General features: G+C 38.3%; 1 long non-coding RNA gene across 1 annotated transcript; it reads left to right on the top strand.

The window, feature by feature from the left end:
• Nucleotides 1-692: 692 nt before the first annotated feature.
• Nucleotides 693-6237, top strand: LOC131979826 (uncharacterized). Its single transcript, XR_009395145.1, has 3 exons — nt 693-736; nt 5184-5264; nt 6196-6237. It is a non-coding gene; the product is annotated as an uncharacterized LOC131979826 (long non-coding RNA).
• The last annotated feature ends 14115 nt before the right edge of the window (nt 6238-20352 follow it).

Consider the following 20352-nt stretch of genomic DNA (forward strand, 5'->3'; position numbering starts at 1 on the left):
TAATGAGCAAAACTATTAATAAACTAAAAATTATTATGTAATTGTTTGTTAATGATAAAGTAACTATCAGCTTACATTAATATACCATCTATTTGGCATTTATAAATTATAGTTCTACATTAATACATTTTCTATTTACCATTCTAAATGGCCTATATACGGTTTATAAATGATGATTAAACTTTAATAAATCTGTTTCTGTTATCTGTTATCTGTTTACCATTTAGAAATTATCTATTTACCATCTATAAATGATGGTTATTGTAAAGTGTTACCAATGTATTTTAGAATATAATGTAATTAACCACATTAGTACAGGTTATTCAACCCATGCTTTGTGTTTTTCTTACCATACTTTATTTGTTTGTGCTGTACTACTATCTGTGACCCATTTCAGTGCTTTCATTAGATATTTAGAGAATAAAACACACCATTAAGAGAGCTAAACAGTAATATGTTAACATGCTGGGTCATGTTGCTCTGTCCCTAGTTTTGGACACTAAGACACATCAGACAGCTGTGGTCTGAGGTGTTCTGTCAGTGATTGAGAATCTGATCACTTTTTATTCTTATTCTTCAGTCAGGGATATACTCACAACTGTGTTTACAACTACAACTGCCAAAGCAACAACAACAACAGCAACAACAACAACAGAGACTGTAACCACAGAGGAGTCCAGCAAGGCGACAGGAAGCTCAACGCCGTCAGCAAAGAAAACATTAACCTCTCATACAGGTCAGTTTGTTACATACTGTCTGTGAGGCGGATAAATCATGTGCAGATTTAATTTTCTTGATGATAAAACATGATGAAACAGTTTGCAGTTGAGCCCTGTACTACAAAGCTGGATTTGAGGGTTAGTGAGGTAACTTCAGCTCTAACCCTGGGGTTTTGGTATCACAAAGGTGGTTCTCTTTTAATTTGGCTAGATCAACATGGCAACTCATGCTGAGAAGATAACCTGGTCGGACCAGGTTATGTTCCAGATAAATAGTATCTATAAATGTATAAAAGCACGGCCTACTATCCAATCAATTATCTTGGAAAATGACAAAACCCGTTAGCATATTGAATATTGAAGAATATTTATATGAGAAATACAGAGAATAAAATCTAAATATAAACGTGTTGAGTCATAACGTTACATTATTGTCACCAAATGGAGCTGTGCAGTTACAGTAGGGTTACTGTGTGTAACATAGCTGCAGTTACAGTAGAGTTACTGTCATAGACGGATTATCATGACCACGGGCCCTGGACACAAACTCGCCACGGGCCCCTGCCTACACACGCAAACAGTGTGCGCGCAAAGGTCTTCCCATTACGCACATAACAACACCGGGCAACACACAACCACACAAAATAACTGTCATTTTAGGTCTGTTTTGTTTGGCACCTGCCACGTACAGGACGATATACACATTGATGGATTATCATGACCACGAGCCCCTGTCTACACACGCATTATGTGCGCTTGCAACGGCGCTCTTTCCATTTACGCACGTAACAACACCGGCACACACAACCACACAACATTACTGTCAGTTTAGGTCTGTTTTGTTTGGCACCTGCCATGTACAGGACGATTACGGCAGAGACAGAAAGCTCAAATAGCCAGCCCTTGTAGTATTAATTAAAATATAGGTAACCACCTATTTTTAAAAACGAAACTATCAACCAGCGCATCCAGAGTTCCATTAATACTCTCCCTCGCACTGGCCGGCGCACACAGACGCACTTACACACACAAATACAGCACATGCCATGGAGGAGTCATGTTGTCATGGTAATAAACAAATGCACTAAATCGCGCTAATATGTTCAGACCGACCGTCCGACTACAGTCCTAGAAACTACTCACCTAAACCTCCGGCTCTTTCCTGGCCTTCTTCGAGGAAAAGTCCTTGATAAAGTAATCACAGTCCAACTCTCTGACCAGTTACATAGTGTGGTTTCAGCCGTTTCAGCTTTTTCTTTCCTCTGTTTTCGTTTAGCTGATCCACTGAGCGCCCACGTCTCCATTTTAAAAAAGCAGTTTTTTCAACTTTGACCCCAGTGACCAGCGTATTGTGTCACCACACATTACTGATTTAATCTTATAATTTCTAAAGCATTTAATTGATTTTATTATCATTCTACATTTTCAAAGCCACATTCATTCCAATATATTTTTAAATTGTACCAAAAAAAAATAAAAATCTGAAGGCCAAGGGCCCCTATTGGCTCTAGGGCCCTGGGCACACGCCCACTTTGCCCATGCGGTAATCCGTCTATGGTTACTGTGTGTAACATAGTTACAGTTACAGTAGAGTCACTGTGTGTAGTTGCAGTTACAGTAGAGTTACTGTGTGTAACATAGTTACAGTTACAGTAGAGTCACTGTGTGTAGTTGCAGTTACAGTAGAGTTACTGTGTGTAACATAGTTACAGTTACAGTAGAGTCACTGTGTGTAGTTGCAGTTACAGTAGAGTTACTGTGTGTAACATAGCTGCAGTTACAGTAGAGTTACTGTGTGTAACATAGTTGCAGTTACAGTAGAGTTACTGTGTGTAACATAGCTGCAGTTACAGTAGTTACGGTGTGTAACATAGCTGCAGTTACAGTAGAGTTACTGTGTGTAACATAGTTACAGTTACAGTAGAGTCACTGTGTGTAACGTAGTTACAGTTACAGTAGACTTACTGTGTGTAACATAGTTACAGTTACAGTAGAGTCACTGTGTGTAGTTGCAGTTACAGTAGAGTTACTGTGTGTAACATAGCTGCAGTTACAGTAGTTACTGTGTGTAACATAGCTGCAGTTACAGTAGAGTTACTGTGTGTAACATAGCTGCAGTTACAGTAGTTACTGTGTGTAACATAGCTGCAGTTACAGTAGAGTTACTGTGTGTAACATAGCTGCAGTTACAGTAGTTACTGTGTGTAACATAGTTACAGTTACAGTAGAGTTACTGTGTGTAACATAGCTGCAATTACAGTAGTTACTGTGTGTAACATAGTTGCAGTTACAGTAGAGTTACGGTGTGTAACATAGCTGCAGTTACAGTAGTTACTGTGTGTAACATAGTTACAGTTACAGTAGAGTTACTGTGTGTAACATAGTTACAGTTACAGTAGAGTTACTGTGTGTAACATAGTTGCAGTTACAGTAGAGTTACGGTGTGTAACATAGCTGCAGTTACAGTAGTTACTGTGTGTAACATAGCTGCAGTTACAGTAGAGTTACGGTGTGTAACATAGCTGCAGTTACAGTAGAGTTACTGTATGTAACATAGCTGCAGTTACTAGTTACTGTGTGTAACATAGCTGCAGTTACAGTAGAGTTACTGTGTGTAACATAGCTGCAGTTACAGTAGTTACTGTGTGTAACATAGCTGCAGTTACAGTAGAGTTACTGTGTGTAACATAGCTGCAGTTACAGTAGTTACTGTGTGTAACATAGTTACAGTTACAGTAGAGTTACTGTGTGTAACATAGCTGCAATTACAGTAGTTACTGTGTGTAACATAGTTGCAGTTACAGTAGAGTTACGGTGTGTAACATAGCTGCAGTTACAGTAGTTACTGTGTGTAACATAGTTACAGTTACAGTAGAGTTACTGTGTGTAACATAGTTACAGTTACAGTAGAGTTACTGTGTGTAACATAGTTGCAGTTACAGTAGAGTTACGGTGTGTAACATAGCTGCAGTTACAGTAGTTACTGTGTGTAACATAGCTGCAGTTACAGTAGAGTTACGGTGTGTAACATAGCTGCAGTTACAGTAGAGTTACTGTATGTAACATAGCTGCAGTTACTAGTTACTGTGTGTAACATAGCTGCAGTTACAGTAGAGTTACTGTGTGTAACATAGCTGCAGTTACAGTAGTTACTGTGTGTAACATAGCTGCAGTTACAGTAGAGTTACTGTGTGTAACATAGCTGCAGTTACAGTAGTTACTGTGTGTAACATAGTTACAGTTACAGTAGAGTTACTGTGTGTAACATAGTTGCAGTTACAGTAGAGTTACGGTGTGTAACATAGCTGCAGTTACAGTAGAGTTACTGTGTGCAACATAGTTACAGTTACAGTAGAGTTACTGTGTGTTACATAGTTGCAGTAGAGTTACAGTGTGTAACATAGCTGCAGTTACAGTAGTTACTGTGTGTAACATAGTTACAGTTACAGTAGAGTTACTGTGTGTAACATAGTTACAGTTACAGTAGAGTTACTGTGTGTAACATAGTTGCAGTTACAGTAGAGTTACGGTGTGTAACATAGCTGCAGTTACAGTAGTTACTGTGTGTAACATAGCTGCAGTTACAGTAGAGTTACTGTGTGTTACATAGCTGCAGTTACAGTAGTTACTGTGTGTAACAGAGTTACAGTTACAGTAGAGTTACTGTGTGTAACAAAGTTGCAGTTACAGTAGAGTTACGGTGTGTAACATAGCTGCAGTTACAGTAGTTACTGTGTGTAACATAGCTGCAGTTACAGTAGAGTTACTGTGTGTAACATAGCTGCAGTTACAGTAGTTACTGTGTGTAACATAGTTACAGTTACAGTAGAGTTACTGTGTGTAACATAGTTACAGTTACAGTAGAGTTACTGTGTGTAACATAGTTGCAGTTACAGTAGAGTTACGGTGTGTAACATAGCTGCAGTTACAGTAGTTACTGTGTGTAACATAGCTGCAGTTACAGTAGAGTTACTGTGTGTAACATAGCTGCAGTTACAGTAGAGTAACTGTATGAAACATAGCTGCAGTTACAGTAGAGTTACTGTGTGTAAAACTGATTGGAAAATGTCTATTGATAGCCTGTTTATCCAAGATAATAGCCTGAAAAATAATTTATTTTTTAAGTGGGTAAAAACAAAGTATATTAATGTATCCTTCATTATGGGACAGTTTCAGATCTAAATCCACTTCATGATTATAATGTTTAAAAGTCAGTTTTTACAGGGTAGAAATCAACAGTGGTCACTGAGAGAGCATGGACTGGTTAAATTGATATATTATATATATGCCAAAATTAATCGTGTGCCTTATTTAGAGCAATAGTATTTCTTTTAGCTTAATAATAATTCATATTCTTCATAGAAGTGACCGATGAAAGTCATAGTAAAGTATGATGTCCTTTTTTCTTACAACTGTTTACAACAACAACAACAACAACAACAACAACAACAACAACAACAACAGAGACTGTAACTCCAGAGGAGTCCAGCGTGATGACAGGAAGCTCAACGCCGTCTCTAAAGAAAACATCGGCCTCTCATACAGGTCAGTTTGTTACATAGATTGAGATTGAGATTTTATTTTCTTTCTATTTAATGACGTGATAAAACTTTTTGCTGTTTGCATTCTATTGAAAAGGTGCATAAGACCTGAATCTAGTCTGTGGTTAGGAAAAGTCTGGCAATATATTTTATTATTTTCTTCTAGTCAACAAATCCCATTAAAGACATGTGTGCAAGATATTGTCTCATTTTTGTATCCTGTCTGAAGAACTGAAGTCAAGTACATCTTTAAAAACACAACACAAATAAAGTTTTGTTTCAACAAAAGGGTTATACATTTCCTAAAATAGCTGGTCCCTGTTTATATTAGTAAACAGGAGGAAAAGGTGCATTTTTTGTGGCAGCAGGACAGTTTGTGAGTCAAAATCAACTAGTGTGGCTCAGTGATGTGTTGTTTTGGACAACAATAGAGCTCTGCAGCACAGAGGAAGCAGGTAAATCAGACTTTGATCCACACTCAGCACCTTTGGTAGGTTTGTATGGTTCCTTGACGATAATAAAACCACATCAGCAGATGTGTTCATAAAGTAAAAGAAGAAATTAGAGGGAAATAGACTTCATTTCAATTTATATCAACTGTGTTTCCATGTTGTATGAGATTGTAAAAGTAAGGCACTAACACATAAACATGCAACGAGCTGAAAAATTATTTAATTAACTGTCACATCCCTGCTGTCAGGTAAAATACACACAACTGCTTAAAGTGCTCATTTTCCTCCTGCTGTAATTACACACTGGGCTTTGACAGGCGTCTGAGGCCGGAAGCGGCGGGACTCACTGCTCGCATTAATTATCATGTGCATTTTTAAACTCGAAGAAAATGGGAGAAGAAAATGTGAGTTCTTTAATGGCTTAATGGTTAAATGGAGTGGAATGTGTATCTTCTGAAGGGCTTTGTGTGCTGCTCTTCTCAGGTGAAGGAGGTTCAGTTTCTGAGGAGGGAGGAGCTCAGGACGGAGGAGCTCAGGAGGGAGGAGCTCAGGAGGGAGGAGCTCAGGAGGGAGGAGCGCAGGAGGGAGGAGCACAGGACGTCGGCAACGAGTACACAAGCTCTCTGAGGGCAACTGAAGGTAAACTCACTGGTGCAGACATGTTTCCAGTGTTTTTTCGGGGGGGGGGTTCAGACTGTACACTGTAAAAAATGTTGATTTTACAGTGAAAAACCGCTAAACCATGACAGTAATAGACCGTAAAATTATAAATTAGTTAATTCAGTTTCAGTAACAATGAAACACTGTAAATGTATATATCAGCCAAAACAGTATTTTTTACATTTTTATTTTTTGCCATTTTCATTTTCCAGGAGTGCCCTATAAAGGGTTAATGAATTGTTGCTGCACTAAACCTTGATTGTTCCCTTTTCCTGTAAGAGTTTTGGATAAAAGCGTCTGCTAAATGACTAAATGTATATTTCACCTGCAGCAGATCCCTGCTGAATGCAGTATTTTACGTCCTATCTCCTGTGATTTGCACCAAAAATGTCAAGTCAAATCAGGCCAAACGTTTTTTCTGTAATTCTGCTGACAAACAAGAAATGTTTATTTCCATGCAATACTCCTAATAATTACTTTGATATTTCTTATTAACGCTGATTTTCTGACCTCCCTGCTGCAGCACAAACAACTCAACAATCCACAACATCCTCACCTTCAACAAGAAGTGTTTCTCAGACAACAACAGGAAGCAGTGTCACCTCCACCCAACCCAGATCAGAGACCAGCACCGCCAGCCCAACCACAACATTAAACGCCACAACTGAGCCTGAATCTGAAGAGGAGCAGCAGGAGAAGTCAGAAACAGCCGAGGAGGCTCCGTGTGTGGAAGAAGAGCTGGCAGGCAGCTCGCAGGAAACAGACGCAGATGGTAGAGTTTGTAGTTAAAAATATCAAAAGTAAAAGCAGCACGCTCTCATTCTCTCTTACCTCCTCTCTTCTATTATTTCCTCACCAAGAAGCCTTCTGGCCTCTTCGCTCTTCATTGACTTTCCAGGTTAAATTAAACCTAAAATGAAATGGATAAATTAAGCAGCTTCCTCTCTTGGGTTCAATAAAGTTAATTATATTTAAATGGGTATACTAGTTAAATTAAATAATATAATGTCAACCAGAAGAAACAGCAGCTCATAATGGACATTAAAAATAACTGCGCATTTCCCAATATAGAGTAGTAAACTGGATGAGTAAAGCTGAAATATCCACAGGGGAGCAAATACCGCACCACCAAATGATAGAAAAATCATTGGCACAAGGCTTTTTTTTATTTTGTAAGTTAAATTGGAGTTTTTTTCTCAATGGATGAGGCGGTTTTGTATTTCCTTCAGCATAGTCTCAAAAATGAGTTCTGAGAGGCATGGATGTAGCGAGTTACCTGGAGAATCAATGCTGAATTATATCATGGAGAAAAAGGTCAGAACCAGATAGAGACAGGAATAACTGAGCCAGACAGCCGTATCAACACAAGATATATTTTAGTTCAGGGCGAGCTACTTGTTATGTGAATATTATCAATGAATTATAAATGAAAGGTGTTTTAAAAAGGAGCACATTTGGCTGTTGCCTGTTTTGTGCAAATTATTTTCATACAATCATACTAACTGGGATCATTTGGATACATTTGTATGTATAGTGTGAATGCATTGGGGTCATCCCTGGACAGTGGTGGAAAGTAACAAAGTACATTTACTCAAGTACTCTACTTAAGTACAATTTTGACTTACTTGTACTTTACTTGAGTATTTCCATGTTATGTAACTTTATACTTCTACTCCACTACATTTTAGAGGCAACTATTGTACTTTTTACTCCACTACATTTAGCTGACAGCTTTAGTTACTTAACAGGTCGAGATTTAACATAAAAAAAATACATTTAAAGTGATTTGACTTGTTGTTTTTAATTAAACCTTGTAACAGTATAATAAATAGTTAAAACGATCCCCAACTTCATCAAATTACATTTGATTACTTGTGCTGCTTACATAAATACATCATAATATTAATCCAATAATATACTTGATATATATAAAACAATCTGAGTGGGTCCATTCTGCATAACGTGTACTTTTACTTTTGATACTTTAAGTACATGTTGATGCTGATCATTTTTTACTTTTACTTCAGTACGTTTTGAATGCAGGACTTTTACTTGTAGTGGAGTAATTTCACATTGTGGTATTAGTACTTTTACTTAAGTAAGAGATCTAAATACTTCTCCCACCACTGTCCCTGGACATAGGACCCCTTTTTTTAGAAGAAAGGTCCTATGTTCCCCGTTTTTCCCAAAAAGGGTCCTATGTTCCCCTGTAGCAATACATACCGGGGAACATAGAACCCTTTTTCTGAAAAAGGGTTCTATGTTCCCCACAATCGATCAATCTTTACGGCAGACTCTCAGCATGGTCAGCAGGTCTACTGTCACATGGTCCAAAACTTGGAAAACTTTGCACAGCAGCTGCTTTCTGGTTACTTTGCAGTTCCTTTTTTTGCTTTTTAAATCTAGGATTACTCATGTTTGTATATTCTCACCCCTAATCATATTGTCTTGCATCAAGGCTTAGCTTTTTCCTTTTAGGGTTAGGGTTCGGTTAGGTTTTGGTTAAAAACGCAGCACGCTTAGAGAGAGCTACGGGAGGCATGGCGCAGGAGTATCGAGCAGATAAAATATTTTTACAGATTCCTTAACGAGGGAGAGTTTCTTTGATAAAAGCTGATAAAAAGGGTTTCTGTTATCCAAAAAATGGTTAAAGGAGTGATTTTAAAAGAGGAAGGCGGGAGATTCGGGCGGAGGTTGAGGGAGCGATTAATTTCCTCCGTCAATTAAAATTGATTTAAAATTAAAAAATAAAATACTAAAAGTGAAGTTTTTTTACGGGCCGCTCTGATTATTTACCCAGAGGAGATTTAAAAGGTATAAAATGTATAAAGATGGAGTAAAATCACAACCTAACCCTTTAGGGTTAGGGCTAGGTTATTTGCATATGCGTGTCAAACAGCCCATAGGTCTACATCGGCCTATTTGACATGGAATTTGGCTATCCTGGCTAACTCCAGACTAATCACAAATGAGATTAGTCTGGAAACCAGCCGTTCATTTCTCCGTAGAGGAGCCGTGGTTTACTGTAGGTAGCTCTTAGCCAATCAGATCAGTTATAAGAGATGACGTATGTAGAGCTACAGAAATTGATGTTTACATAACCAGACTAGCCTATCTCTACTTTGAGACTAAAATGCTCAGTTGTGCTTCTGCAACGTTTTAACGTGTTGCAGCTCGAAATGAAATTTGTGCGTGCAAGGCAGTATGGGTATACCAGGCTAGAATTTGGCAGTAATGGTGGGAAAAGTAACAGACCGGGGAACATAGGACACTTTTTGGGAAAAAGGGTCCTATGTTCCCCAGTCTCATACAAAGAGGGGAAAATAGGACCTGGGGAACATAGAAAACGCTCGCAATGCATTTGTTATACAAGGTGTAAATGTCACATTATCTGGTTGACCACATCTGGATGTAGTCTGGCTCGCTTTGTGTTCAGGGATGTGTACATGCAATGTGTAAAATGTGCAGATATCCGTACCTCAGCCACATCATTCTCTGATTTTAGACCACAAATACCACCAGTAAGCTATTAAATATTTAGAGAAAGTATGCGAAAGACAGGAAGAAATGGAAGATTCACTTCCCTGGAGCCACATGAAACAAGATGCCTATATATGCAGTGTGGGGTGACTGTGCTGCAAAGGCAAAAACAGGACAGCTCCTTCAGAAATAGGTCAGTTTACAAGGAGAGAACACGGTTGGCTTAGGACTTGGCTGTAATGCCAACGGGAAAAAAAAAATGTCTAAAGGGGGGTCATCATAAAGTGAACGATAATAGCAAATGTGGGAAGTCAAGGACATCTTTCCCAGAAGATTATAAACACTAATATAAGGCAAGGTCGGATCTTTCTTTTTTTTATCCAGATAATGTTTCTGGACACAGATCACATTTTAATACCAGGTGTAAATGACAACCACTTGGTTTCACATTTTTGTGACTGATAGCCTCTATTGCAGGGATGGGCAACTTAAATGCTGGAGGGGCCACAATTTTTCATGTTCACTACCACAGGGCCACATATAGGAGCATCACTTCACCAGATATGATGAAACTGCAATTTTAAATATGTTTACAGTGCAGTAACTTAACATATTTCATGCTCAAATGCATGTATAACAGTATAAATATGAATACAAAAGGTTTGAAGCAAATACAAAATAACCACTTACTGTGATTTATTTATTTTTCAGTGCAAGAACAGCAGACCAACATTAATTGCAAGAAGTAATTTTGTGCATTTTTACACTGCACTTTTGAGATTTTAATGCTCAAATGCATGTAGTTGTACTGAGGGCCACTTCAAGTGAGGGTGCGGGCCGTATGTGGCCCCCGGGCCTCCAGTTGCCCATCCCTGCTCTATTGCCATTTCAATTCCAAAGCTAGTAATGAAGTCATACTTTCAGCAGGTTATTCACATTAGTAACGGCTGCATGAAAGAGCACGGTCAGGATGCACAGTGGAAACTTTCACCACTGCAGACTCATGTCAATTACATCTGCTGTCATTTCATTACATCGTGTCAGCGCTATTGGACTCCATCTCTAATTAGTTCACCTTCACATCTTTTCTTGATCTCATTACCTTTTTCATCAAGATTAAGAAAAAATGTTGAGAAAAACCATAGGACATGGTTAGTTTTGACAGTGGACCACAGCCTGGGTCTTTACTGGACTGGTTCTCTGTGAGTTTACAGACACACACACACACACACACACACACCAAATGTGGCAACTCCATCTAAATCAGCAAATCCTCAAACTGTTCAATTAATGGAGTAACCGGATTAACCAGTGTAAATCCTTACTGTGCGCTGTGGAGGCAGCTCAGAGGAGAACCGCTGCTCCTTCATGTCCAAAGAGACCAGCTGAGGTGGTTCAAGCATCGGATCAGGATCCTCCTGGCTGCCACTTGTTAGAGGTGCTCCAGACATGTCTAAGTGGGAAGAGGCCTGGGGGAGAGATGAAGTATCTGGTGTGGCCTGGGAGGACCCTGCTGAGGGGAGAGACATCTGTAGCTTGCTTGGCCTGCTTACCCCGCGACCCGGCCCTGGAATAGGCAGAAGAAAATGGATTGAATGGAATGGATAATCCTTACTTATCATATTTAGAGCTGACAACATTTTATTCATTATTGAAGAATTAATCTCCTGAATATTTTCCTGATGAATTGATTAGTTACTATCATAATATTGTCTGACCACCAGTCTAAAACCCATAGATATTCACTTTACTATTACATGAGACAAAATGCCAACATCATCACAATCAGTCAATTGTTTCAGCTCTAATAAGCTTTAAAGCACTGATCCAGCAGGTCAGCAGAGCAGCATCATACCAAGGTTATTATAGTTAACGAAAACTAACGAAATAACGAAAACTAGAATTGAAAAAACATTTTCCTTAACTGAAATAAAAATTAAAACAAGAGTTTTTTAAAAAACGACAACTAACTGAAACTGTATTGTGTGGTTACAAAACTAAAATTATAGTGAAAATGTCCTTAGTTTTTGTTTTTGTCAACTTTTTTCAGTGTTTCCATTTGAACATGCAACACATGGTGAATATGTTTACTGAGACTGGGAACTAGAACCACAATATAAATCACCCAGAACTGTAAGAGTTAATAACCTTATCGGGGCTGAGATGATAAACCAAAGGAAATAAAGGAAACATTTATTATGACCTCTTTGAATCTGGCACCCAGCACATACCCCATTACAAAAAAAACTAAAACTAGCACTAAAACTAATAAAAACTAAACTAAAACTAAGCATTTTAAAAAAATAAAAACGAAACTAAAACTAGAAAACTCACTCTAGAGATTAACTAAAACTAACTGAATTTGAAAACAAAAATTCACAACGAAATTAAAACTAAAACTAATGAAAAATCCAAAACTATTATAACCTTGATCAGACACCATCAGACCAGTTAAAGGTGAAGAACGCTGCAGTCTGAAAGTCGTGCAGCTTTATTTTATGTATCAGCACATGAATGAGCTGACAGTGCAGTCTCTTACTGGCTCCCCTGTCCAGTCTCATCCAGGTCTGGTGGCAGGACTGTAGGTGTTGCAGAGTTGTGCAGATGTCCTTCTGCCCACACATGTCCTCCAGCTCCTCCTGCTCCTCCTGCGGGGTCCTGAGGAGGTCCAGAGCAGATGGGTTTTACAGATGGGTCACAAATTAAAGGAAGAACGTGAATAAACAAGTGTATAAACCGTGCATGCAGATGCTCACAGAACCGTTTGATGGGAATAAAAATCAGTGCAGTGTTTCCCAACCTTTTTTGAGCGACGGCACATATTTTACATGAGAAAAGTCACATGGCATACCACCAAACAAAAATGTCACAAAAGTATAATGAAATGTAATGAAAATCTAGTCTCAAATGACTCACTTGGTGTGAAACCTGGGCCTGTTTAGTTGAAGACAAAGCTGATATTCTTGCAGGAATTGAAGAAAGACAAACATGAAGATCTTCAACAGCTCTGAGTCTTTATATTAGTCATGCTTGAAAAGCCCAGCTTGCATAGATAGGTAGTGGAGAAAAGGAGAAATGCTGAAACTGCTTTGTTTCCCTGAATAGAGAACTCCTTGGCAGAAGTCAGCCAAAAACTGTCAAAGGTAGATCAGCAAAGCTAAGCTTCAGACCACGATTTTATCTCAGTTCTGTTCTTTCTTCCTGCTCCTGCAAAGTCATCTCCCTTCCAACTGCAGTTAGCTATATTTATATAGTTAGCATATATATATATATGTGTTCCTAACCCAGTCAGGGCGATCAGTGGAAAGTGAAGGGAAAGAACATGACAACTTCTGCTCAAGACTTTGCAAATGTTTACCTATCTCACACAGTGCAGCACTCGATATCGTGCTAGCGTTAGCGGGCTAGCAAGACCAAGACCGACTTGTTGCCGTTGAGAGAGACCAACTAAAACGTGTATCATTCATTTATTTGATTTGTTTAACTGCACTGTGATTGATACAGGCTAGCAGGCTAACGCTAGCGGGTTAGCACGGCGGAAACCGGCTCTGGTCGAAAAACCTTGTTAGTACCAATCAGGTGAAATTAGACAATCTTCCATGGCACGCTGGTGATTTCTCACGGCACACTAATGTGCCGCAGAACAGCGGTTGGGAATCACGTTATTGTCACCAGTTTGCAACTCTGGGGAGGATTTTGGAGAAAGCGGATCTCTTTGGTCGCTACTCATAGCTCATGAACACATTTGAGGGCTGCAATGCAGACCAACAGGTCAAACTAAAATATTCAGACGTTATTATGTGTCCGTCAGGGAAAGTCAGTTCTGAGAGTTTTACTCTCCACCAATAATATTTAAATTTTAAATAAAAAAATGGTTTTATTTTTATTTTTTTAAACGTATCATTATTTAGTGGGTTTTATTTTCCAACAATGAATTTTCTCTTCTTTTTTTTTTACTATTCTATTCTATTTTTTTACTTTCATAAAAAGCTCGTTACGCTGCAATTCTTGGATGAATGGTACTACACACATAAAGTTTATTATTATCATTAATGTCATAAGACAACATACAAGTGCTAGATAGTGGCATGTCCATACTTGCAAAAAATAGACAAAAGTTAAAGTGCAAGTGGACTATTTCCTTTGTTTTACATTGCAGAAATATAATTGATGTTTTAATACACAGTGCTAGGCATAGTGGGTTATTCCCTGAATAAATTCTGCAGGGCTAAAAACCTAATACAAGGCTCAAAAAGCCACAAAAAAAGAACCCTCAAAACGCTTTATGATTTACAGTGGGACTCAGCAGGAGTATGAGTCAGGGTGCTTCACTTTAACATCACTCATAAACAAAAGCCTGAGATATTTATACTCCTTTAGGACATATTTATACTCCTTTAGGACATATTTATACTCCTTTAGGACATATTTATGCTCCTATAGGAGATATTTATACTCCTTTAGGACATATTTATATTCCTTTAGGACATATTTATACTCCTTTAGGACATATTTATACTCCTTTAGGAGATATTTATACTCCTTTAGGACATATTTATACTCCTTTAGGACATATTTATACTCCTTTAGGACATATTTATGCTGCTATAGGAGATATTTATACTCCTTTAGGACATATTTATACTCATTTAGGACATATTTATACTCCTTTAGGACATATTTATGCTCCTATAGGAGATATTTATACTCCTTTAGGACATATTTATATTCCTTTAGGACATATTTATACTCCTTTAGGACATATTTATACTCCTTTAGGAGATATTTATACTCCTTTAGGACATATTTATACTCCTTTAGGACATATTTATACTCCTTTAGGACATATTTATGCTGCTATAGGAGATATTTATATTCCTTTAGGACATATTTATACTCATTTAGGACATATTTATACTCCTTTAGGACATATTTATGCTCCTATAGGAGATATTTATACTCAGGTTACGCTCTGCTGCAACCAACAGAACTGCACCACCTGTAAAAAGCAGAGATGACTCATGAGAGCTGTAACCTCCTGGGCCACGAGGCTTTGAAAATCACACCTACAGTATGACACACATGCAGCCTCTGTAGCCAAACAGTATTATTAGTAGTTTTATTTTTTTATTAAGTACTTTATTAATCCCACAATGGGGAAATTCAACCTCTGCATTTAATCCATCCTTTTTACACACAAGTGAACACACCATGCAAGGAGCAGTGGATCTCTATAGAGATAAAAAAGACAAATAAAAGGGTAAAAAAGTAAAAAAGAAAGCCAAGGATTCTTGCCTAGCTGGGACTGAACGCCAAGGAGAATAAATAGGTTTTTAATAATGTTTATAGTTTATAGCTATAGCTTTCTGAAGCTATTGTGGCTTAGATATTCTAACATTTTATTCTTAATTAAGAATATTTCTTCTATTATTCCTTCTGAATTGTATTTCTAGATGTGTTTGTGTTGTCAGACTGGGATGTGGCTCAGAAGAGGACGGTGCCTTTCTTCGCCTGGTCCCTGCTGGAGTCTGTTGGGTTGACGGACATACAGCTACAGCCAGACAGCAAAGGTAAATCTGTCACTCACTCACTAATGGTACTAATGTGATAAAGGTTTCAATTAAATCAATCAATCAAATCAAAATTACTTTATTTAATTTGAAACTCAGATTGTCTGTTAGCTCTTGAATGGATGGTAAATGGACCTGCACTTATATATCTTTTCTAGTCTCTTTGTGACCACTCAAAGCTCTTTACACTACAGAATGACTCATTCACCCGTGGGGTTCAGTATCTTGCTCAAGGATACTTGGACATGTAGCTGACATGGTCAGGGATCAAACCACCAACCCTCTGATCAGTGGGTAACCGTTCTATCAACTGAGCCACAGCCGCCCCTCGAAGAATGAGACAGCCTGATGGCTGTAGGAGAGAATAATAATAATAATAATAATAATAATAATAATAATAATAATAATAATAATAATAATAATAGGAGAGAAGGATCTTTTGAATCTCTCCGTCCTGCAGCAGAGAGAGAGGAGCCGTCCACTGCTGTTGTTTTGGTCCATAAAGGTTTTGGTCTTGATGATCTGGTATTTCAGGATGGACTAGAACATGTTGACAGGTCATCTCTCCACCACCTCCTCCAGTGGCTCCAACCTGGCTCCAACCACAGAACCAGCTCTGTAGACCAGAACCAGCTCTTTAGACCAGAACCAGCTCTGTAGACCAGAACCAGCTCTATAGACCAGAACCAGCTCTGTAGACCAGAACCAGCTCTAGACCAGAACCAGCTCTGTAGACCAGAACCAGCTCTATAGACCAGAACCAGCTCTTTAGACCAGAACCAGCTCTGTAGACCAGAGTCAGCTCTGTAGACCAGAATCAGCTCTGTAGACCAGAACCAGCTCTTTAGACCAGAACCTGCTCTGTAGACCAGAACCAGCTCTATAGACCAGAACCAGCTCTTTAGACCAGAACCAGCTCTGTAGACCAGAACCAGCTCTATAGACCAGAACCAGCTCTTTAGACCAAAACCAGCTCTGTAGACCAGAACCAGCTCTATAGACCAGAACCAGCTCTGTAGACCAGAACCAGCTCTTTAGAGCAGAACCAGCTCTATAGACCAGAACCAGCTCTGTAGACCAGAACCAGCTCTTTAGAGCAGAGCCAACTAGCCAGAGCCATCTCAGCAAGATGATTTCTGGGGGTCGCCAAATCATTTAGTTAGTCTTTTTGGTCACTTAATGTCCTTTTTTTTGTTATTTTGTGTGTTTTTTTTTGTTATTTTGTGTTTTTTTTTTTTTAATTTTGTGTCTTTTTTGTTCATTTTGTGTCTTTTGTTGATAATTTTGTGTCTTTTTTGGTCATTTTGTGTCTTTTTTTGATCATTTTCTGGTCAATTTGTGTCTTTTTTGGTCAATTTGTGTCTTTTTTGGTAATTTTGTTTCTTTTTTGGGTAATTTTGTGTCTTTTCTTTGGTCATTTTGTGTCTTTTTTGGGTGATCTGAACTGTGCGTGTGAGATTGTGTTCAGTGAGCGGGGGTCGCGACTCAAAAAGGTTAAGAACTACTGCTTTACAGAACCATTTTGAGTTCTGCCTCCTTCTAGCCACTATTGTGCTGCTTCCATAGAGGTGCAGGACTTTGAAATGTAAAATGTAAATGCAATAACCTGTTTCCTTTCTATAATAAGAGTGCAGTCGTTCCTTCACGCTGTACGGCAGCCATGGGCGAGCCAGGCGGGAGATGCCAGCTCTGGGGGAAATGCTGCACTGCCTGACGGGACGATGCCCACATGAGTACGAGATGTACGGCTGCTACTGTGGACAGGAGGGAGGGGGTCGACCTCAGGACCAGCTGGACAGGTCAGCCTATAGCTGCAGGATCAGGAGGAACCACATGTTGTGGATGGTTTCAGGCTGTGTCAGCAACATGAACACATGTTGTGATGAAAAGTTTAAAAAAGAAACAGATATGATGGGTGAAGACTAAGATGACACAGAAGAGTTTTTAATCCTTGAGGTCTAATCATCCAGGTGAAACACACACAAACACACACTTAACCCTCTGTGGTACGCATTATGATGCCAGTTAGGGAAAAAAAATGTTTGGAGTGTTTTTTGTCTTAAAATAGAATAAATAAACATAATCTGAAGAAGTTTCATAAAAAGTTGTTGTCCATAGGCAACATTGTACCATGATGGTGCACAAATGAAAAAGAAAGTTTTTAATATTAATTTTAACATCATTTATTTAATTAACATGTGTAAATTATTCAGTAGCTTCAACAGGGTACAATACATTACATTTTTAATTTAAAAACATTATAAAATAAACTTTTATAACCGGGTTCTTGACTGAATGTTGCCTGTAGACATTGTACCATTGAACCAACGACCAATTTAAATGATTGTCTTGAACAATCTAAGTGTATGAAACTATCATAAATTAAGGTTTACTCACCTATCAGTAGGAATATTTTTTTTTCCAGATGGAAAAGGGCCAGAAAATTATGTTTTGAGTGATTTGAATTGAATTGTGGCGCAAAATGGCAAAGCTGTTTCCTTTGGAAAAGTCTGCAAAAAAGGGTTTCAATATGGCCTCCTGGAGGTCACGTGACAAATTAAAGCATTGCTATTGGTTCCCTATATTCTTCCCTCTTTTTAAAAGTATCGTATCACTCAAAAAGATGCATTGTAGAAATTTGACAGGCCAAAAATGGGTATATTGCCTGAGGGCAACAGTGTACCATAGAGGGTTAACATACTGGTGTTAAAAAACAACAACTCCAGCCTTAATTACCACGTCTCAGGGACTCAAGACAGTCAAATGATCCTCTATTCTGTATTTCACTAAACAGAAACTGAAAGAGAGTTTTCAACAGTGCTGTTGTGATATAAATATTTCCTTTCTCATCAAATACACGGTTAAAAATGTTTGTAGAAATAACAATAAAACACTGTCAAATTGCATGAGAAATAGGGCATGAAATAAAAAATTGCATATCACCGTAGTAGACACTTTTAATTACCATAAATCAAGGAATAATACAAATAGTACTTTGAAAAACTGTAGAAAACACACAGTTTTACTGTGAAAATATAAAAATTTCATGTAAAATTAATGGATAAATACAATTTTGTCACAAGGACTTTTCAGTCTAAATTACAGTTTTTGCTGATATTTACATTTAAACCCCCAGCCACTGTAATTCTGTAATAATGGTGAAGTTCTGGCAACCACAGCTGCCGGTATTTTACCGTAAATTAAACATTTTTTTTCACAGTGTATTTACAAAGTTTTTTTCTTTCCCTGACACAAACGGTTTCTGTTTTATTTCTATACGAAGAAAAAAATGAATGACAACGGACTAGTGAGCTCCCACAGACATCTTTAACATTGAGCCGATTGACTGTATGTAGCTAACGAGCTAACAGTGCTGCACATCTTCATCACCTCTGCTGCTCTTCATCAGGTGCTGCTTCTTCCACCACTGCTGCCTGAAGCAGATCAGCTCACTAGGCTGCCGCTCAGACAGGAAGCTCAGCGCTCAGCTCTCCTGTGACAACGGGAAGCCACGATGTGAGTACAGCACACTGCAAAAAGGTGTTTAGTCTAAAAACAAGATAAAAACAGTAAATCTGAGGGAAATGATCTTGCTGCATGGACAGATAATTTACCTTGAGAAGATTTCTTAAATTAAGATTGTTAAATCTAGAAATAAGCATGTTGAACACTTAAAATAAAAAACAGGATAGATTATCTAACACTTCTAAATCTAAAGTTTTTTTTTTTATCTTGGTAAGAACCAAATAATCATCAGGTCACTCTGCTCGGGCCAGTTCATCACTGCTGGCAGCTTTACTTTATCTGGTTTTAAGAGTTAATTTCTCATTTTAAGCGTTCAACATGCTTATTAGACTTGTAGTCTTAGTCTTGTAAATAGTTCCCCTGCAAAATTGACAGTCTGTCTAAAATCTCAGTGTGAGACTAAAAACTCTTGTCTTTAGATGGTGTGAGCTGATAGTCTTCCAGGAGTCTTTACAAATCTTTTCAAAGTCTTCTGATGTATAGGAAGCATAAGGGAGACTACTGTCTTTCAGATTTCTAACACTCCTTCAGAGTCAAAGGAGATCCAGAAAACTAAACATTATAAATGATTTAATGTGCAGTCACATTAACCAGCTGTGTCTCCTCCTCAGGTCAGGGCGTTACTGTATGTGACAAGCTGCAGTGTGTGTGTGATAAAACCAGTGCAGAGTGTATGGCAGCGGCCCACTTTAACCACAGCCTGCCGCTGCAGCAGTGCAGTGGACCCGCACCGCCCTGCCGCCGGGCCAGCAGACCCCCCAAACCACGGGTTTCCCCTCAGTCCAGTGAGGAGAGCGAGGAGGCGCAGAGAGGAGACTCTGACATGATGGTGGGCTATGAAGCAAACACACAGGAGCCTTCACCAGATACACACACGCAAGGTCTAACCAGGTGAGAGAATCATTTATCTTGTTTAAAGAGTTCTAACCCTCTTGAGTCCATCTATTTATTGAAAATACACTGAGCATGTTTTATTTACAGTAATAACTTTATTTATATATATATCATATGTAGACAAGCTGAGAAAACTAGTTAAAGTGCAATCTTTGAAAAATAAAATAAAATAAAATTTGAATTTTCTTTTCTACAATGAATACTATTACTATTTTTTTTAATTTACATGCAAAAAGAATGTCTTTTGGGTTCCTGGCAGCTTTATACTTTTAATTAAAAAAAAGAACAAAAATCAGACTGATAGCCAAGTTTGTGTGGAGAAAAGGCAGTTTAATGAGTGTTTTCATCTTTGTGTTTCTTGTTTGTAGTGTTTTTTATCCACTCTTTTGTGTTTGTTCTACACCGTAAAAAAAAAATCTGTTTAATTTACGGTAAAATACCGGCACTGTGGTTGCCAGAACTTCACCGTAAAAAATGCAGTGAGCTATTTAAATGTAAATATCAGCAAAAA

The sequence above is a fragment of the Centropristis striata genome, chromosome 11 (genome assembly GCF_030273125.1).
Source record: "Centropristis striata isolate RG_2023a ecotype Rhode Island chromosome 11, C.striata_1.0, whole genome shotgun sequence".
NCBI lineage: Eukaryota > Metazoa > Chordata > Actinopteri > Perciformes > Serranidae > Centropristis > Centropristis striata.